A 23264-nucleotide genomic window follows, 5' to 3' on the forward strand; every position below is an offset into this window, starting at 1 on the left:
TTATCAGTATCTTTAAACATTTTGGCTTCATATCCATTTTGCTACTTGGCATAAAACGGAGGTTTCTCCAAAATGTTGCGTGCGCATCACCCCCCCCCCCCCCAAACATGTATATATATATATATATATATATATATATATATATATATATATATATATATATACATATATATATATACACACACACACACAAAATTGCCCTCTAGCTCATTTTGGGTTCTGCCAACATCAGGACCAAACCTCCAGTAGCAGTCACATATTTTGTATCTAACCATAACACCCCCCCCCCCCCCCCCCCCCTCCCAAAAAAACAAAAAAACATCCTAAACTGCATTCAACTAATTGTCAGCTGGAATTTACCCTCTCAACAAAATTTCAAGTAGCCTAAGCATGGAAAAACCTTGTCTCTAGTCCAAACAATAACATCTACACACATCAATTAATGAGAGAATCCAACATCAAACCCAAGCCCTAGTCCATGTCCACGGTCTCCTGCATCACAAGTGCTTCCACCTGTCTGTCCCACAGGAGAGAATATCGCTCATATGTGTGTGTGAGGGATGAATGCCTTCCATATCCAATTAAGTTGAGCATGTAGCCAACAATGACGAACAGAGAACCCTCCATGAAGATCACTAGAGGATCCAGCAATTAGGAGCTCTGCTTAAGTAGCACTTGTGTGTGCAGCTGTGAGTGTCCCCAGAACACCGGGAGATAAGTCACAAAGCATCCATGTTCTGTGTCTCTTAACGTCTTCGGAGCAAGACTGTTTTCATGTCTCTTAACGTCTTCTGAGCAAGACTACTGTTTTCATGTCTCAACGTCTTCTGAGCAAGACTACTGTTTTCATGTCTCAACGTCTTCAGAGCAAGACTGCTGTTTTCATGCAAGAGGAACTTGCTATTGTATATGGATGTTTTTTTATTTCATTGTATTTATTTAATCTTAATTTGAAGATATATTTGGTTTGGTTGGCTCTCATAGCCTGTCACATTCTCTAAAATGTTTGACTAGTAACCGAAGTGCAGTTCCTGTATTGATGTCCCAGGGAAAACCATGCAGCTGGTTCAGACACTCAAACAGCCTTTGTTGTCGGTTGCATTATAACAGATAATTATTATATGAAAGCTTCTCAAAAGATGTGGCAGCTTTTAAAATGAACGGTTTACTTAACACGGTTAATTGTTTTCAGGCTAAAGCATTGTCGTTGTTATTGTTTACTGCTAAGCCCAATCAAACAGCCCCACTCATTACCTCATCAAACGTTGGGAATGACAGTGTGTCCCAACAATAGTGGTGCTTGGTAAACAAAGGTGAACAGGTTCAGTGGAGATTTATTTCTCTGGTCATTATTCCTTTATCCGTGACAGTGGCCGAGGCTGGAGAAGTAAAGGGGTTTTGACATCCAGGTAAGAGCATCTATCCGACCAATTAGACCGTCCGTACAATGTGCTGTGAGATCCTCTCTGTTTCCGTACTTCTGGTTGTAATTACCGTTCACACTGTGTCATTAGACCAGACATCCGGCCCCATCGGTGCGGCGCATCAGGGAATGTGCTTATTAGTTATGATCTAGGATGTTTACAGCTGCAAGGGGTCGTTAGGTCAGCCATGTGGTTAATTTAGGTTACAGTAGACACCACAAAATGACCATTGATGGAGTACATAGGATATTCCTTCATGACTGATGATATTACCTCAAGTGTTATTTTAGTGAGCACAGCTTGTCTGATGGCAGCTGCGGAAAAAGCTTTGTTCACTTGGTTTTAGGGAAAACCTCTGGTTAGAGGAGGCATTATAGTGCTCAAACATTCTGTCCATTCTGAAGTCTAGGTTGTGCTGGACTAGCATGTGCCTGTCGTAAATTATTTCTTGCGGGCGTATCTGGGAGAGCTGGTTATCAGCCTGCATAGGCCACTGTACGGAGATAAGGGCCCCACTCTTCCTGGTTCTTCAATAGATAAGATCTGCTACTGGGTGGACACTGAAGAGGTGCCCCTCTAGAATGCCTGATAGGAAACTGCTGTACCTAGGCCATTTCAAGTACCAGTATTCCTCATGGTATAGTCTAAGATAAAAGTTCACACTCAATGGATACAGTGTCAATGTTGGTACCTGGAGTGTGTTGATAGATGTGACAAATATTAGTTTGAACTGTGTAGGTAAACACAACACGTATCATCAGCATCAGTGGTTGATGCATTTTAGGTCGTTAAGGGATGACGTTCTACACAAATGCTACACATTAGTGGCAATTACGAGCTTGGGTAGGTGGTGTTGATTTCCTGCTAATTACCCCTGGGCCCTTTGAAGGACCCAATTAAGAATGATGGCCACACCAATTTATTCAACATCAACTGAAATAGGCCTACCTGTGATTAAGCCACTCTGATCAACCACTGCAGAGTAGGTAGAAAAACAACTTCTAGACTGAAATGCTACTGAAGGAGAAGCCAGGAACCAGTAGAGGCAAACGTTCGAGCGGTGGACATTTGAGTTCTATTTTATTCATTTTGACGGGCAAGAATAAAAACGGCCATTGCTCAGCTTTGCATGCGAGTGTCACCGGGAGACAAAGTGCACTGAAAGGTCCCTCTAGAAAGTAGATAGGCAGCACTTACCAGCCTGTAGGACCCCCTTCTGCTCCGGCAGCAGTCCTGGTGTTCCTCTTAAGAAGCCTGTTTGGGCTTCAGATACCACATGGAGAGATTACACACCACGGCCTCCCAGCCTCTGCTTGTCAGCAGCTGAGTGACACCAGCTATTAGCAGTCTATTTTAGGATGCTCAGGGGCGCTCGCCTTGGCATTCTTGTCAGAGGACCCCAGAAAATCCTGATTTTGTACTTTTCTTTCTTCTCCGGGGTAATCCTCTCCTTTCTCTGCACTCGTCTTTTGATGGGGGGTGAGCTCAGCTTTCAGGGGCGCTCACAGGGGCCTGTCTGCCCCTTCACAGACACAGACAGCGCCCCGACGGCTACGGGGATGACAGCTCAAGTCTGTTTTGCCACTAAAGAACATTGCATTAATTGTTCCAAAGCCTTTTAGCCACGACCATATTGCAGACTCCCTCAGCATACATTTAACGTTATGCAGCAACGCTACGATGACAACTAAAACCAGCTCCGTCTGTGTTTGCGCCTCCGACCTATCCTCCGCTGCACAGGGGGGCCGGAGGGAGGGACACACATTTCAATGGACAACCGGGTACAATGGCCGTGTCTTTCATCACTGTCTGGTTATTGATAGGAATTAAAAGGAAAGAGCTGTGGGCCTGGTGCCATCCGCTGGACCCTGGAGTAAGAGCTACCCGTCTGTATGTGAAAAGAGACTAAATTTCTCATGTGTCAGCAAGCATTATATGATAAAAGCCCCCCCCCCCTCTCTCTTCAATTGTCAAGAGAATTACATCACCCGGTCTCTCCTCTCTATAGGTCAATCTGAGAAACCTGTCGGTGCCATCTTTAATATGCAAACATATCCCACATATTCACTTTTTTTTTTCTTCAGAAGCCTTTTTTTTTCTTCTTTCAACAGAGCGAGTAGATTAATATTGTTCAGGGTCTAAGTTGACATTAGGGAATTGTTAGCGGCTATTATGAATCTGAATGAATGGAACGCAATAATAAAACAAAAACAAGTGATATTCAATCCAACGCAAAACAAAACCTTTTATATCCAAGAGCTGATCTTATTCAGGTATTGAATTGATCAACAATGCTCTCTTCTCCTATGGGCTTTGTCTTGGTACAATAAGATGCGGGTTGGCTGATTGATGCTACTCCCTGAATCTGTGGCCTCGGCTGTGGGTCTCTTACACAACCTGTCAAGACGTGTAGTTGCATAGAACAGGTATACGGTGACATTGTACTCAATAGTATGATTCACCTGCTTATTCGTTGTCTTTCAGTGTAGCCTACATGTAATATTAACAAGCATGGATACGTCATCAATGATCAGACGCTAAGGAAACAATGAATTCATTGTAATTAATGACAGCGACTCCACTGCAGCTGTTGCGTGGCGTTCGATGCCTGTATCTGACATAACAGGATTGCCAAGGTTCATTTCTTGATTTTTGACGGACGCTGACAGTTGACGTTGACGGACCCGATGGAGCCAAGGGGTTAGCTAGCTAGCATAAGCTAGCCAGCACTTGTTAGCGTTAGTTAAGTCACCATGTTCCATGGCAACAGCCACTAGCGGCTAGCTACTGTAGCTAGCAGCATTACATTCTGTTCATAGCTAGCGTGCCTGCGAACAGATTACCTGCTGGCCAGCGCTGCGGGAAAAATAGATGAGGTAAATAATCCCAAAAAAATTAACTTTTTTTTTTTAATGCTTTATTGTTTTCAAAATGCCAACACATATCTACAATACACCACAGCCATAAAAGTACTGTGACCTAAATTAAATTTAGCCTAATTAGTTGATCATGGTTTGTGAATACTGGCATTTTGCATTCCTGAACATTCAAAGATGAAGCCGCGCTCCATGGATTCAATGCTTAAGAATTATGACTTTTACATCTAACATCATGTACAAAATCTGTTCAGTTTGATCCCATTCACAGAACAATCCTACTAAGGTGTGCATCTACAGGCACGCTTTCCAAATGGCTTTGAGCACGGATACCGTTGTTGAGTTAATCCACTCTGTAACCAAGTACTGTAGGGGTGGTTTGATGAAGATCAGAGAAATATCACCCCAAATCTCAGTGCCGCATCTAAGACCCACAAGGGGATGGAATTGCCACACTTCACATACAGCGATACACTGTGAACAGTTGGCTGAAGAGCCTCAATTGAATTCAGTCTCCCATCTATGATTTCCTTGCTTCATGTGCATAACAGAACTATCCTGACATATCTCATATTCTGGGGCCCTGTTCAGTTAACACTGAACCGGCTTTTATTATCAATCGGTAAGAACTGGAAACGTAACTACAGCATTGTGCCCCTGGGTTAATATCTACTGTAACGATGTTTCAAACCTTTGTTCCATGTGCCTGTTGCATGAATTTGACTCTGGGCATTTTTAATGGAATTATATATAATATATCAGATTTTATTGGCACGGCAATTCTATGTTAAATATGTAACGACAAAAAGTTATTTTACCAACACAAGTCAAAATTGGAAAATTCCATTTATTTTGAAGACACTTGAAAATGTATCATGGAAATGACTCGCTTCCAGAAGCCATAGGGTGTATTGTGCTATATCTATGTAGATGAGCTTAACCACACGGTTTAACTCAAAAGCTATGGTTTAGATACAGACTCAGGGTGGGCAGGGATGCAGAGGAGATCAATGTAGGCCTACGTTTGTCCTTTACAATTACTCTCAGTTGAGTAAAAGGTGCGGAAGGGAAATTGGAGATCGGAGTGAAGGAAGGGAATACTCTTTATATCATTCATTCACACCAGTTAGTTCACGGCGTCGGCCCAGAAGGCGCTGTTCATACTTGCCACAAGGTAACAAAAGAAATCCATTACCTATAATGCCTTCGTGAGAGACATTAAAGATTTTCTGACAAACCTACTGTAAGTGCAGTCACACAAATCATAAATTACTATCACATATCCTGAGACAGTGAATTCCGGTGGACATAACAATGTCCCTTCATTTAAAGAGCGAACATACCTTCTGTCCTTTCTCCCAGAACCTGCTAGTTATTTCCATCTCTCCTGCTCTCCATGCAAATGACTGTGTCCCATGAAATGATAGAGTAAGTCATATAATGAGATCTAGCCTGCTAAGAATGGGCTTCTCAACTTCCAAACTCTATGAATTACTGCTGTCAATGCCCAAGGGTATTAATGTGTAGTATTATCTGATTTGTGCAGTTTGGCTTCACCTGCCTTCACAGCAATTTGTGACGTGTTAATGATAACATGTTGAACAAAACTGAGAATGAAAAAGTATTTTGAAATATGATTTTACTATAGGCCTATATCTGATGAAATCGTGATGTCTTCACATCAGTTGTCTTCCCATAAAAAATCTAAATTCTGAGAGATTCTCGACTACGAATTGTTAGGAAAATCGGCAGGCACCACAGCTGCAGAGAGCACGGAGAGAGACGCACAGCTTTGTGGGAAAACAAAAAATGATATATATAGAGTTAGGGTATATATTCACTAATCCGATTGGCCGTGGTAACGCACCAGTGCAGGAAGTTGAATGAGGTGACGCTAAGCAGCCTACATGGTAGTCAACCTACATGGTAGTCAGCCTACATGGTAGTCAACCTACATGGTAGTCAGCCTACATGGTAGTCAACACTGTAGCTGCATTTCATTTCATCCAATATGTTTGTGAAGGTGCCGGCTGGCGGATAAACCCCTGTCAGACCAGCGCTCGAGGGCCCGCCCCTGTGAGAGTCTGTCACTCAGACTGACATTATTATCACAATAAGAGTTGTTGTTGTTGTTGTTGTTCTGAGGCATGATGATCAAACAGAGTGTAGTAGTAGCACTCTTCACTCAGTGACGAACCGCTGCCTATAAAAATGCTTGCCACGTTATGTCCTGTTAAACGTTGGCAAAATGTGCTAAGGCCATATCTCCCGGGCCAGTGGACCCCACAGTGGGGCCAGTAACTCTGAAGACTAGTTCAGGTGTACGTTCAACCCATCAACACACAGGAACGTGCATCATGGGTGGAAACATGTTTACCGTTCTGATCAACAGTATCAACCACAATACACGCTCTAGGACACCCACAGAGCTTTGTAGGAAAAAAAATACCTATACTTTATTTATGTATGTATGTATGTATGTATGTATTTTTTTTATTTAAGTGTGCTTAGAGGATGTCTTCACCTTCATGGACGCTATTGTCAGCCACCAAAAAGTGCACAACTTTAACCTCCATTCAAACACAAACCGGACAAACAATGAGAAGTCAATCAGCTAGTCACTGCATCCTACCTCAGACGATGAGACCAAAGCAAATGCCTTCTTTCTGAGCTCCTCGCCTCCCCCCCCCCCCCCACCTCGCTATCAGCAGGGCTGTCCAGCAGGAGAGGCCACAGGCGTTTCATGGCTACTGGACACCTTTACAGATTAGCCTCTAGCTGAAACCAGAGAAAGTGCATCACCAGAGCAGAGCAGAAAACCAGCATCACCTGGTAAATACAGCCAGTAGTCACACTGTCCACCACCTGTTAAATACAGCCAGTAGTCACACTGTCCACCATCTGTTAAATACAGCCAGTAGTCACACTGTCCACCATCTGTTAAATACAGCCAGTAGTCACACTGTCCACCACCTGGTAAATACAGCCAGTAGTCACACTGTCCACCACCTTATAATACAGCCAGTAGTCACACTGTCCACCACCTTATAATACAGCCAGTAGTCACACTGTCCATCACACAGCCAGTAGTCACACTGTCCATATACATGAGGGCAACAGAATAAAGAGATGAAAGGAGGGCTTGAGCTACTGTACCACTCAACAAGGGGAAAACGTCTTCATATACTGTAGATGATACCTCCTCTGACATCTGCATACAATTGCCAAACATGGCTACTTGGTCTTATGCAGTCACTGTCTAACACAACAGTTATGTAAGGATGTGACTTACTAAAACATCTTTACCTTAGCAGGAATATTATATTCAATATATTATTTTCATTTACTGATCTATTTTAATATTATAACGGGTTTTGAAGAAACAGTCATACATTCATATATAATGAGACAGAGTTGCTATATCCCAGCCCAGTGTTTGGTAGCACATTCTCTATAAGGACCCTTTCATGGTCATGCTATTGATCAAATGCTAGTTTAATTCTGGGTGATTCATTTAATAGTAGTCATTAAGACCTTTTGGTTTCCCGAGCCTGTATACTGACATCTTGACAGACATGAAGCATGGTGCATGACATCACTGTCTACGCATATCTAATCCATACTCAGCCATAGATTCACGTCCCAATCGATCCTCTGCTCCAGCCCTCCACATCTAAGCCACTGTGTAGAGCCTAATATGAATCATATATTCTGGAGATGTCCTCCAGGGATGTTGTACATTTACATTTCTTTATTCTCTCATTACATTAAAGCATGTTGTCTGAGAGTGTCACACTGAGGCCGTGACAGACTGAGGCCTGACCTTCCTACATGTCTTCAGGGGTCAGAGCAAGGTCAAGCCTCTTTGTACTGTGTTTGGCCCTCATGGCTCGTCGGTATGTGAGACACACAGGCCAGAGAGATCAATAATCCTGGAGAGACGGCCAGAAGTGGCCTGGGAAGAGTCATGGGCTGAGACTCGTCAGGACACATCGCTGGGTTTGGACAGGGAGACAGGACACTCACCCAGGACGTCTAGCTGGGTTTGGACAGGGAGACACTACAGGACACTCACCCAGGATGTCTAGCTGGGTTTGGACAGGGAGACAGACAGGACACTCACCCAGGACGTCTAGCTGGGTTTGGACAGGGAGACAGGACACTCACCCAGGACCTCTAGCTGGGTTTGGACAGGGAGACACTACAGGACACTCACCCAGGACCTCTGGCTGGGTTTGGACAGGGAGACAGGACATTCACCCAGGACGTCTAGCTGGGTTTGGACAGGGAGACAGGACACACCCAGGACCTCTAGCTGGGTTTGGACAGGGAGACAGGACACTCACCCAGGACCTCTAGCTGGGTTTGGACCGTGTCGTTACAGGTGGCGTTCTCTCTCATGTGACACACATAGCAGCACTCTAAAGGAATTTGATGCCAGGGAGTCAAAATAATTTATAGCAAAATATATAAAATGTTACAAATTTGAGGCTTCAACACCTGGTGATGTTCATACTGGTGATAATTAAGTTACTGACATCTGCTGATAATTCAGTAGTGAAAGACCGGGAACAAACTGTACAGTTAACACGTCTACTTCATGAATAATTTACTAGAGGAAACAATGTATGTGACAGTAGCCTACATACGACGTCTTTCAAACTCAGAAGTATTGATGATATACGGTATAACAACAAGGTATAACAAAACCTTTTCATTACTTCTTATTTCTTTGTATTTCTAAAATGGATACCTTTTTGAGGTATAGTGTGCAATAAGTAAGAAAATGACTTGGCACAAAGACCAGCCAGCAGTTTGCCTCATTTAGACCTCATCATAAAAAATGGAGGGGTATGTGGTGTAAGCTGTGGGTTGCATGTAACCGATTTGTAAAGGAAACCTTCAAGACGTCGAGTGTCCCATTCAGGCCGTGAATGACCAGGCCGCACACACATGCGGAAATCAAACCTCAAAACCCTGTCCATTCATTGGTGTGAAAGACGCGTCGGCACGCACACACACGCGCACGTATTGGCACGCGCTCAGGGTTGGGGTCAAGTCCATTTTAATTCCATCAGCTCAGAATTTAACTTGAAACTAGAAAGTACATTTCTTGGAGAAAATGTGAGGTGGGCTAGCTGCTGCAGCTGTATGTAACAGCTACTGCTAGAGCTACTACGGACCGGGCAATCTCCATGCACCCACCGGCGAAGACCGTGTGTCTCTAGCCCACTCAGGGGCCGAGTTGTGGGGTCCGTGGCGTGGACAGTGGTGTGGGGCAATACTCCGCCCCCTCGGGTCAGAGTCGGTCGGGGACAGTGTACCTCTCTCTGGGCCAACGACCTGCACCCACTGGCGAAGACCAGATGTCTCTAGCCCACTCAGAGCCTGTAGAGACCAGATGTCTCTAGTCCACTCAGAGGCTGTAGAGACCAGATGTCTCTAGCCCACTCAGAGGCTGTAGAGACCAGATGTCTCTAGCCCACTCAGAGGCTGTAGAGACCAGATGTCTCTAGTCCACTCAGAGGCTGTAGAGACCAGATGTCTCTAGTCCACTCAGAGGCTGTAGAGACCAGATGTCTCTAGTCCACTCAGAGGCTGTAGAGACCAGATGTCTCTAGTCCACTCAGAGGCTGTAGAGACCAGATGTCTCTAGCCCACTCAGAGGCTGTAGAGACCAGATGTCTCTAGTCCACTCAGAGGCTGTAGAGACCAGATGTCTCTAGTCCACTCAGAGGCTGTAGAGGTGCTGGTATGGAAATGATGGTGGAAGCAGTAGCTGTGGAGGTGTTTGTAGGGATACAAGGACACATGCTCAAGTTACAACTAGTGCTAGTACTACACTCACCAATAGATTAGACTACTCATTATGACTCATGCAGTTGCTCAAAGTACAAAATGTATCGATATGAATTTGCAGCCGGAAAAATTGCCATTCTCAATATTTTTTGGAATATAAGGAAGGTAGGACTGTAGTTAGGAAGGAAGGAAGGAAGGAAGGAAGGTAAGAATATAAATGCTACCAAGTAGTCATAAAAGTGTGAATTTAAGAGAGCCTGCCTGTGTCCCCAAATTCAAATCCCAACTGACACTCTAAACATCCCATCATTCACTTCAATGGAAAGGCGTGTTGTCTTCAGGCATTCCTACAGAAAAGTATAAATGTTACAGCTTAGACATTGACACTGTAGGAATCCTGGGAACCAGATGAACATTTAAGTGTATAATGGGTCCGTATAGCTGTAGTAGAAAGTAGGTATTAATTAACAATTGAGGAGAAGTATAATAATAAATAGAGAAATAGTGAGAATATCACAAGTTGGGCTAACTTCTACAAGCTATCTATTTTCTCCAAGCTAGCCCACCTAATAACAATTCCATATATGAAGTTAGGCTAATGATTTCAAAAGATTTTGCATAAATCTAACAATTTTTTTTATGTTGCTCTTTAGATTAATTCCACTTCCTTAATCAAATGAATTCAAATGGAAATGACCCCATCCTCCAGTGCATGCACGCACACACACACACACACACACACACACACACGCACACACACGCACACACACACACACACACACATCACACCATAGCCCTTAGGCCTATTCTGCTATCATCAGGGGCAATGTCAAGCCCAGATCCATCTTCCTTTTTTGTAGGTGTGACTTGACCTGCTTGGAGAACAGCAAAGGGAATATTGTTTGAGTCACCGTCAATAGAGGCAGCCTTCAGAGTGCTATCTCTTTTTGAGTGTGAATAATGTTTCGCCGGCCCTCCCCGTATCAAGTTTAAAGCGGCATACTGTATGTGCTTGGGTGGAGGACAATGGGGAAGATGCAGCTGCTATATCCTCCAGAGGACCTGTTTGTATAACCTGGAAGACAGCCTCATCAGAGGACCTGTTTGTATAGCCTGGAAGACAGCCTCATCAGAGGACCTGTTTGTATAGCCTGGAAGACAGCCTCACCAGAGGACCTGTTTGTATAGCCTGGAAGACAGCCTCATCAGAGGACCTGTTTGTATAGCCTGGAAGACAGCCTCATCAGAGGACCTGTTTGTATAGCCTGGAAGACAGCCTCATCGCAAAAAAAAGTAGTTTTCATGATAGTCTGGACTTCCATCCCCCCAGAACGATTTGAGTGGGCAGGAGTACTTGCCTTAACAGCCAAACTCCTTCAGCCAATTGGTGTAACAAAATATAGATCTTTGGATAGAACTTTTGACAAATCCAGTTGGAGGAACAGCCAAAATGTCTTTTCCGCTGAGAAACTCTTGAAGTGCATACTGTTGTTCTTCTTTTATTGTTGTTATTGAGCCTTTTTCTGCAATAACTGCACTTATGGCTGTTTATTCTTCTAATGTTAAGGTTACCACACATTACTATCTTCTACTAGCGGACTCCCGTTGTGTTTCTCGCCATTGTCTATGGGAACCAATCAGGGACTGGGGGCGGAACAGCAGTTAAAATGCAGTCTCCTGATAGGTGCCCCATTTTCTGGGAAAACTCAAATCGTTCTGGGCGGCTGGAAGTGGCCAGGGCATGTTAATACGCGATGAAAAACTGTGTTCAGTGTGTAATCTTACCGGTCTCAATATGCTGTACTGTGAAATGTATCACAATCCGTTGTGTTTACGTGCTCGGCAAAGCTTGGATATTGCATTGCTCCAGCCTCGTTTTCACCCCTCCCCCGAAGCCCTCCGCGAGAGCGCTGAAAACCAGCCTGGAGCGACGCTAAACACAACGTGCAAAACTACGGATTGTGATACATTTCACTGTGCAGCATACTGAGACCGGTAAGATTACACACTGAGCTTCCTGATAGTTTTTCTTGAGTTTTTCAGTGCGTATTAACATGCCCTGCCCACTTCTATTGTAAAGAAATTTGAGTTGGAGGAAAATCTCGATCTAGCTCACTATTTGAGCGATCAATGAAATTATGGTCTGTGTTTCAGATTGATGTTAGACATCTGAGAAATAGGGCTAAATGTCCAAAATAGCACTCTACCCCTTTAACGGTCTGACAAAAGCATTCCTTTTAAAATATACTATGCTACAGGGGTTCTTACATGGTCATGCTGGTTATTGAGTAGCCTTCTTTTAGATTGATGCATTCAAAGTTAACAATATATAATCGATCAATCACTTTTAATAATAACTTCTTGGAAAAAAAACATATTTACACTAGCAGTTGTTCACACTAGCTTATGCTAACTATAGTTCACAAACATGGAATAGTCCAATGAAATTGAAATGAATGGGTTCACATAATAAACGGATGTCTTTTGTCTTGTAATGTCAGACGGACATAACCTTAATAATAGAGGTAATTATCACAGTGTGTTCCCAATTCAAGAGACGGAATGGCATGAAAGATATTACAATATCTCACAAATTACCGTTTGAGGCATATAGCCAATAGTATTCTGAGGTCCTCTGTTTGAGCTGTCACAATGTAACCTGGCCTATGAAAGGAAAAAAAGGCGTCAACCTTTTGCCCATAAGCAGAGGTTTTATTGTCGTTGTCTAGCGGATACCAATCACCTTCGCTGGTAACAATAGACACCGTAACAGGATACACAGGATTCCTCTGAACTCTGTCATTTACACCTGACATGGTTCCCTCTCTGACAAAGGTTACAGAGAACACTGAGAGTCCAGCTACACTGTGCAGTTATACAGGGTATAATGAACTACAATGGCGCTTTGATATGCAAAAGAATGGTAGCAATTCACGGCAATGTCACGCGTCAGTCGTACTGAAACAGGTCTCCATCCCCATCTCCCTTTGTCTTCCTCCTCCCTCTCTCCCTCGGTCTGTCCGTCAGCTCGTTGCTCCGGTGAGGAGCAGCTGTTGTCAGAGGGCTCACCTGCCCCACAGCGGGACACAGAGGCAGTCTCCATGGTCAGGTGGCCGAGCGGGAAACAGGATCTCAGAGACATAAACCACCAGAGGTTTGAATTGGGGACAAGATAGTTGCAAGGGGACCGAATTCAGACCGCGGCACACAGCACATCCTGTATCCTGATACACTGATGAGAAGAATGCATCTCAGGCAAGAATAAAATCCCCCCCCCCCCCCCCCCACCTCTTGTGCCACCTCTCCCGAACCCGTTCTAAAATGAGCAAGCTGTTTTTATTGTTTGAGGTCGAGGTTTTCCCATGGCGGCCCGCTGACCTGGGTATCTGGGTAATGTCTGTTCCTGACGATCGCCTGTCTCTCGCTCGCTGGTTATCAGCCGGCGTTGGGCCCAGCTGTGGTGATAATGCTCTTGACTGTATAAGGCCATGTCATGTCTACTGGGGTTTTAGAAGGGATGCGCAGAAACATTTGAGTGACAGCTTTGCTAGGCTAAATTTGGTGTTGATGCATAATGACTAAATGAAGGCCCAACAAAGAACTACACAGCTTATAGTGTCCAGGTAGCACCGGGGTAGACTTAAACAAATTATATAATTTACTAACATATATGCTGTCTTTTCTTTATTTGAGCCTAAAAGTACCGCATGTTCAAGTTATGCTGTTGCCTTAACATTTTATGTCAACTCAGAATTTCAAGTTTAGTTTAGAAAAATAGGGATCAATTTTATACAACTCCACACTGTTGATAGGATAAACATGTCACATTAACACTTGACAAGAAAATATGTACTTAAATCCTATCTTTTGATTTTGATTTGTGGCCGTACATAATTCTCTTTTTTGCATTCACATCTTAATAGGTAAATGTTCATCATTTAATCATAACATGATGAAATGATAACAAATTAACTATTTTTCATAAACCACATTTGATGAGACTTCATTAGTTTCAGCCCTTAGTACACACATAAACCAATCACGATATCGAACACGCAGGGAGTACATTGTTAATTTTCCCTTTCATTCAAAGATTGCTGACGTTGCCAAAAAAGCGACTTGAAAGACCAAGGAATGAAATAACAGTATACGCAGCATCCAGTACAGAACAGAAATACTCTATACCCAAACATTAATGCTAAATATTCTATAAAAAGATACAATCAAAGACAAAGCTCTTCTTTGTGGACAACATTTAACCATTCTAGTACCCCCCCTTTGTAACTTAGTCACCTCTACTGTACAATGTAGCTTATACAGTACGATGATCTTCATTTAAAACAGTAGCATGTGATTTGTTGAAATGTGCCCAGCGCAGTGTAGTGTGTTAACTCTGGTTAGGTAAGCGCTGACCTCGCCCTGGTGTGCTATACAGTACAATCACCTGATGCCACTTAAACTGGCACCTGAACAGTCAGACACACCTGTAAGAGAGAACCAGAGACAGCGTTCATCCACCTCCCCAAACCTGACTTTGACAAGTCAATAAAGGCTCTGGGTAATTACATAAATATTGGTTTGGGATCTATTGCAAGTATAGGCACAAGTAGGAAGATCATGTTCTAGTCTCTATTTCTCAAGTCCCCCCTCTCCACAATCAAGTGGATCTACCCCAGCCAAAGAGTCAAATCAGCTTGGCTTACCTTCAACAACAAACTCATGTATGTTTTGTAAATGGAGCGTCTGGAGACACACAAGGCTCCCGCCCGCAAGGCGCTAAACCTGAAACTCGGGGAAAGTGACAGGAAGCTCATTGGGAATAACCTCAGCATAGCAGAACCCTTCTTCTCATTATCAACAAATCTTTCCTAAACACTACGAGGGCCAGTCCACCACCTGTTCCATGTTTTCTCCTCCTACCTCTCTTCCATGTTTCCACCCAACTGCTCCGCACAAAGCACAAGGACCTCTTAGGTATCCTCTGGTCTTAGATGTGCTCCTTTCTACACAGGCAACCCCCTTCACTCCTCTCACACCAAACGCTCAACTTTGGGCCCGACTCGATTTCCCTCCAGAGGGAAAACTGAGCTGGGGACAACAGAAAGTGGCTTTAGAAAACAAGGCTGAAAGAGGGCAGCTTTAGCCTGAATGAGTCTGTGCTTTTGTGTTTTAAATGAGCACTGTCTCTTGCCATTGAAGCATCGGTTCTGGGACAGGTGAAAACTTCTTCAAAAGTAGGTTTGCTGTTAATGGCAACGTCAAAATATCCGCTTACTGTGCTTGGGGGGGGGGTTAAGGAGAGAGGATGGGGAACTGTCTGCGGTGTTTGTTTGGGAATTAATTTTGAAGCCAAGCTATTCAGCTGTCAATGCTAGATCACACATTTAGAGATGGTGTCATGAATTTACCGTAAGCCTAACTATCCTTTAAATATATTCCATGCAACCAGTGCAGGTTTTCGGCTAATTGTGACCCCAGGCTACATTGCATAGAATATCAACAAACAGTGTGTCATGGGCGACCAGAAAACACTGGGTCTGACTTTTTTTTTTGTGTGAAAAGCTTGTAGGCATGACTCATTAATGGCCCTTTGTTGCCATTCTTCCCCGGGCCGCTTAAGGCCTTTGCAGAGAGTGCAGACATATTCTATCAAGTGGCTGTGCATTGTGGCTGTTGATTGGTGCCTTTCAGCCACGCAGTCCCCCAGGTGAACCAAGGTCGGGAGGATGGCACTGTGGTGGCCGGGGGCCCCTCGCAAAAACCAGCCCCCATCTGCCACCTTGTCCCCGTATTGTGACCCTTCAGATGTATTGAACCCTGTAAGTGTACTACCACCTGGTTATCTCTGCTCCCCGGCTCTTTGTTGCTCTGCACCAGCTCCGGCTAGTAAAAAAGGTTGGGCTCCCTTCCACTTGAAGAGCAAGTCTGTCTTTTGTGCCCTCGTGACAATTTCCTCCTCTCCTCCGTGCGCCTGCGCCACCTATTATGTGCTCCGGGCCACCTGGAAGCAGCCTGAAAATGAGATGAATTTATGCTTTTCATTTGGGGCTTTGTTTGTTTGTGTGTTTGCCTTGAACGCAGCTGATCTCTGGCCACTGACTTGGGAGCACTTTTGTGTGAAGAGCGACCGGGTGGGCCGAGCGTCGCTTCAGACGAACGCAGACGACGTGGTTGTTTTATTGGGCTCCGCCCCCTGCTGCGCGTGGAAGCTCCAGCACACCATCGGAAAGTATTTGTGTGTCTGTGTTCACTGGTGGCGTTTTTTCCCCCGAAGTACCACAGCGCTACTTGGATCTCTCCTTTCTCCCCGAGACCCCTCATGCGTTTTAAGCGATCAAAGCAGCGGGTCGTTCTCCGTCAGCGGGCACGGCTGAGACGGCCCCCGGGGGTCTGTTGAAAGCAGTCGGCGTTGTGTCTTTCACTTGTCAGCCCCCGTGATCAACAAAACACACGGGGCAATTAAGAAGCAGCGTGTACACAAGCTGGATGTCTAACCTCCTCCAGAGGGGCCCCAGCAGGAAGACGCCACCAGGCCCAGGGAGGGCTCCGCGCTGGCCCCACCAATCACTCCACACCTTCCCTTTCCCTCGTCACCTTTCTCCACCCCTGCCGAGGGAGTCCTTGGACTGTTGTCACTTGACGCGCTATTGTATTTCTAATTAAGTCGACTTCATCTTCTCAGCTTTGTGGCGTTTGTTAAGTGATATGGGCACGTCGCCATGGCAAAGTGACATTTATTGGCCGTCCGATATTTTCCCTCCCCAAACACAACCCCAAACAAAAGCAATCGATAATTTGCATTTTAATTTTGCTTTGGCCTTTTAATTTATCGAACTGTTCTTAGAAGTCTGATTATTTTTCTTCTTGGTCCTGTTTTCTTCAAAGGGGTGTGTACTGTGTAACAAGGGGCTGTGCAGGAACTGTCACAACTTAATTAAAATGATTGAGGACACATGAAAGGAATAATGAAAATTATGTTTCCCCACAATACAGACAGCATCATTTAAAGGAAACTCGTGTCATAGATCAACGCACATTTCATTACACCCCTCCTTGTGTTTCATCAGACTTTGAGTTATGAAGACTGTAATCCTGCTTTCTGTATTTATTACCTAAGACGTCTTATTAATTGTGAAACTGTGAAATTTCCTCCCTCTTCGCACTGGACATGATTAAACCCCGCCTCCAATGTCGCCCCGTATCACTGAGAGAACGGGATGTTTTACATCAGCGCTGTTATTTTAACACGTGAAACACTGTCAATGGATTCATATGTTGAAGTTGCTACTGATGATGACTTTTTTTTTGCACATTTGATTTAGAATATAAAGTGATTGAGCTACAGAATAAAAAGCACGATTGCTTAATGACATTAATTTTCTGTGTATTCCTCTGTATCATGCTTTTCTATCTTTTTATGTAAAGCACTTTGTGCTACACTTGTGTATGAAAGGTGCTATAGAAATAAAGCTCATTATTATTATTATAATTATTATTAAAGCTTATTATTATTATTATTATAATCAAAGACTCAGTACGAGCTCACGCACGCATGTTCAAGCACACACACACACACACACACACACACACGCACACACACACACACACACGCACGCACACACCAACCTTTACAACCAGGTCAACAAAGATCTGCTACACTCATAACACATTGCTTGGATGTAGAGGGTATATTTTCCTAGCGTATAGCTTCATCTATGCCTCCTACAGCAACATCCTCCAGATCAATCTGATCAGCCAGTCTTCCATCGGTGGAAGGTTTGCCAGGTTATTGAGCCTCATCTGCTTCACTTGGAGCAAAACATGATCGCTGCTCCCTGCTGAAGCCGTTGGTTCCAAGTCTGTTGTTGGTTCCAAGTCTGTTGTTGGTTCCAAGTCGGTTGTTGGTTCCAAGTCTGTTGCTGGTTCCAAGTCTGTTGTTGGTTCCAAGTCTGTTGTTGGTTCCAAGTCTGTTGTTGGTTCCAAGTCTGTTGTTGGTTCCAAGTCTGTTGTTGGTTCCAAGTCTGTTGTTGGTTCCAAGTCTGTTGTTGCTCAATATGCTGAATGTTTTCCCACAGCTGTAGTGTTTCCATCTTCCTGCTCACAAGTGGCAGCTGCTCCATGGCTAACATTAGCTAGCCTAGCTCTACCTGGCTAACATTAGCTAGCCTAGCTCTACCTGGCTATCATTAGCTAGCCTAGCTCTACCTGGCTAACATTAGCTAGCCTAGCTTTACCTGGCTAACATTAGCTAGCCTAGCTCTACCTGGCTATCATTAGCTAGCCTAGCTCTACCTGGCTAACATTAGCTAGCCTAGCTCTACCTGGCTAACATTAGCTTGCCTAGCTCTACCTGGCTATCATTAGCTAGCCTAGCTCTACCTGGCTATCATTAGCTAGCCTAGCTCTACCTGGATAACATTAGCAGCCTAGCTCTACCTGGCTATCATTAGCTAGCCTAACTCTACCTGGATAATATTAGCTAGCTTAGCTCTACCTGGCTATCATTAGCTAGCCTAGCTCAACCTGGCTAACATTAGCTAGCCTAGCTCTACCTGGCTAACATTAGCAGCCTAGCTCTACCTGGCTAACATTAGCCAGCCTATCTCTACCTCTTGGCAGTTTGTAGCCTGGCTCCAAATAGACCTGGTCCAGGTTGGTGTACTATTGCGCCATTGACTTTTGTCACTCGGTCTGCATTACCATATACGATGGATAATATTGTGTTACTCACCGAGGTGAAAACAGTTTTGGAAAGATAAAAGCCTGTTCTCCAAGGTGGCTTCACAAACCCTGATCACATGATCACACATGCTGTTCTCTATCTGGAGAGAGATCACGTGATCAGGGTCACGAAGCCAGGTTAGTGCATATTGGTGGATATGTGTAATTTAAGTGCAAAAAAGTGCTCACATCAGTGAGTAACGTAATAATATTGTCTATTACTACCCTGGACCAGGTCTAGGCTCGAAACAGCTTTCTGAGCTGGGACCAAAAAAAAACTTTATGAGATTTATTTTATTTATTTTCATTTTATTTTATTTGTGTGTGTGTGGGGGGAGGGGGGGTCATGCCCTCGATAGCTCCCTTTGTTGAGATCCAGGTTTATACATCGGTCCTGGCATACTATTACTTACAACTACCTAGCTAGTTAGAGTTCTGTGGATATGACAAGTATAGTTGTGTTTGGCGTAGGCTAGCAGTTTTGGACATGCAGTTTTCATTTCAGTTAACATACATGCAGTCAACATACATGTAGTCGCACAAATTTGTTTCAAAATAGGTTTTGGTCAACATTACTTTTGGGGGGGGGGGTGACTGCATGGGGTCCCCTTGTGTCTTTCTCATCTCGCCCTTATGAGCAGGCCTGCACGCACATACAGGTGCATCTCACAAAATTAGAATATTGAGGAAAAAGCTCATTATTTTCCGTAATTTTCACAATATTCTAATTTTCTGAGGTGCACCTGTACTCTTTCTCACTCACACACACACACACACACACACACACACACACACACACACACACACACACTCTCTCTCTCTCTCTCTCTCTCTCTCTCTCTCTCTCTCTCTCTCTCTCTCTCTCTCTCTCACACACACACACACACACACACAGGGGTGCATATTGGGGCTCCAAGCCTAGACCTTATCATAATAGTGGTTTATAGGGGCCCCTTTCAGTGCAGGAGCCTTGGAATCATCCCAACTTAGGGCTCCCCTGTACACACACACACACTCTCTCTCTCTCTCTCTCTTTCTCTCTCTCTAACAACCTACCTCTACATTCAAGTTTTCAAAACACAGAATGGGCCTATTGCGTGCCCTGAAGCCCTAATTAATGCTCATGCCTCCCACCTCCGTAGGCTGTGTGAATGTTTGGAGACTTCTCTCCGCTCACCGATCAGGTTTCAGGGCAGAATAAAAAGGGCCTCAACACTTTTGTCACAGGATTGAAAGAGTCACTCTCTACGGGTGGTTATGGGCTGGGGGCCAACAGCACTGTACCTCTGACCCATTTCAATAGACCCAGCCAGTGTTCGGGTACCCATGAACAGTGAACACAGAGGGAGGGAGAGGAGAGGCGATGGTCCAGGTTGCACCACGTACACAGGGCCAGCTCAGAGAGGCTCGGGAGGAGCTTCTCCCCTCAGGCCATCCGGATTCTGAATGAGGACCCTGCCTAGGCCTGCTCTCTGCTCTCAACAGGATGAACCCTCACTACCCACACACCCTCCCCTGACCTCTGACCTCTGGACTCAACTCAGCAGCCAACAGCACAGCAGCACCTTACAGTATACCTTGTTTTATACTCGTTAGAATACTACTTTACTCTTTTCTACTCTGCTTGTTTACTTTGTTGAGCACACACTGATTCAGATCTTTATTCGACACACAGGAAGTGGAGATTTTTTTACCCTCTCTCACACAAAGACAATGAAAGTAACAGCTCCCTCCTACCTCCAGGCCACTGTCCAGTTTGTATATAATGTAGACACACATATATTTGTCATTTCCCAAGCAGGGAGCAATTTGGAATTCATAGGCTTTCAAACTGTGATTTCCACATTTATCTTTTTTTTTCTGTCGAGTAAAGATTTGATTTAATTTCAGTGTATCTGTAATTGTAGACTAGCCTACGTATTTGTTGTTTAGAATTTACTTTAATTACTCTAATTGCTTTGTCAATGTAGCCTGTATGTTTCCGATGCCAACAAAGCACAATTTCAATGAGAGAGTGGAGGTGGGTTTGGGGTTCGGGGACGAAACACGAGACAATTCTTCCAAGGAAAACTATTCTCACCTGAACACACTCCTCGTCCAGAATAAACCTTCAATGCCGTTTTACTATTTGCTCAATGCCCCCCAGTGGGAACAGCCTCTGATTGTAGTTAACACGTGAAAATGAAACAGGCCCCCAAATCAACGTCTAGGTTATCATTATTAACAGGTAGGTTATCATTAGTGGAGTAAACACAGCCATAATTGCAGTTATTGCAGAAATAGACTCAACAACAACAAATAAATGACAGCTGCTGTGCAGCACTGGATGGGGGCCGGGTGTTCTGAGGAGGAAGAGGAAGGAGACGAAGGACACATACATGAGGGTCTCTGCCCCGGACCCTCATTATTTAACACTTCTTAAATTAAAAAATATCTTTAAAATCAAGTGTCTGAAAGAGAGAGATCTGGAGAGAGATCACGTGATCCGGGTCACGAAGCCAGGTTAGTGCATATTGGTGGATATGTGCAATTTAATAAGTGGATATGTGCAAAAAAGTGCTCATATCAGTGAGAAAGTGTTGAAATCCAAACAGTACAATGCCTGAGTGGGCATTAGCATGTTAAGCATCACCCGGGGCTTGAACTCACAACCTTAGACACCAAGGAAAGGTCATGTTCTTGTTGAGCCAAGTGAGAAGCTAGAAGTTTGCTGGACCTTCTAATAAAACTTCTTAGGTTCTACAAAATAATGTTTTCAAACTAAATTAAATCACACATAAGGTATGCGACAGCACTCAGACTAGAGTAAAAAATGCACAGTGACAAATTAAAATCCCAACTGCCACTCTATGTATGTATGTATGTATGTATGTATGTATGTATGTATGTATGTAAGTAGGTATGTGTCTGTCTGTCTGTCTGTCTGTCCCTTTCTCTCTCTCTCTCTCTCTCTCTCTCTATCTATCTATCTACAGTATCTATCTATTCCATGCATGGTAATTGAAAATTTGATCATTGTCATTGGAGAGATGAATATTGAAGACTTTGGCAGCTACAAGCATCCAGTCACTCACAGTAAACACCAAAATAAAAACACAAAAACATAATGTTGAAAATATAACAAACAATGAAAAACAAAATTAAAAACCATTCCGCCCGATTGTTCAAAAGCATTAGGGGGAAATTTCGGCAAATACTGAACTATCATCCCTCCTGAGCTTCAAATCCAGCCTCTTGGTGAGTCAAGTGTGGTTTTGAACGTGGCCTCCTCCACCCCCCCACGCAGCTGCTGAACGCCAAGCCTTTGTGGAGTGTGATTAGTGTCGGCGCCCAGCGCTGTGCTATCGATAGACCAATTACAGACAACTTCTGGCTAACGAGCTGCCTGCCAAGTGTCCACTGGATTACCCGTCAACCTCAGCCTCAGCCCCCCCCCCCCTCGACCTCTCCACTTCAGCCTCCTTGTCCAAGTTCTCTCTCCACTGGTGGTCCCCCCTCCCACTCTGTCTCTCTCTTTCTCTCCTCCGTTCTTTTCCCCTTCTTCATTTCTACCAGTCCTTCCTTTAGTCTCCACACTTTCCTGGTCGGTTCTCTTTTTCTTCTCTCTCTCTCTCCATCTCCCCCTCTCTCTCTCTCCATCTCTCCCCCTCTCTCTCTCCATCTCCCCCTCTCTCTCTCTCCATCTCTCCCCCTCTCTCTCCATCTCTCCCCCTCTATCTCTCCATCTCTCTCTCTCCATCTCCCCCTCTCTCTCCCTCCTTCTCTCCCCCTCTCTCTCTCCATCTCCCCCCCTCTCTCTCTCCATCTCTCCCCCTCTCTCTCCATCTCCCCCCTTCTCTCTCTCCATCTCTCCCCCTCTCTCTCCATCTCTCCCCCTCTCTCTCCATCTCCCCCTCTCTCTCTCTCCTTCTCTCCCCCTCCATCTCTCCCTCTCTCTCCATCTCCCCCTCTCTCTCCTTCTCTCCCCCTCTCCTGAGCCTGCAGATGAAAGAGGCAGGCTCAGTGTAATCCCTCGGAATAAAGTTGTCTCCCTCAGAGGAGGCTGTTTCTCCTGCGGCCCTCGTTTTAATCAGCCTAATGGAAGCAGCAGGTTGGCTATTGATCCGTCTCTCCACGCTGCTCCTCCAGGATCCACGGCCTTCCAGACCTCCAGCTCAGCCCTCTCAAACAAGTGCACAAAAAGAGTCAAATATCCATCACGGCTCCATTTTGCCGCCCAGCTTCACAACAAATCTTGTGCCCCTCTTGGCCAATCAGTGACCTTTGAGAGACTGAGTTCTTGACCTGTGAAGAGGAGGCTTGTATACGTCCTCCACTAATCTGGAGAGTTGTCTGTCCAACGCGCACACGAGTACAGCCGGCTGATCCATACTGTATCTGCACACGAGTACAGCCGGCTGATTCATACTGTATCTGCACACGGGTACAGCCTGATTCATACTGT

The sequence above is a fragment of the Borostomias antarcticus genome, assembly GCF_949987555.1.
Source record: "Borostomias antarcticus genome assembly, chromosome: 6".
NCBI lineage: Eukaryota > Metazoa > Chordata > Actinopteri > Stomiiformes > Stomiidae > Borostomias > Borostomias antarcticus.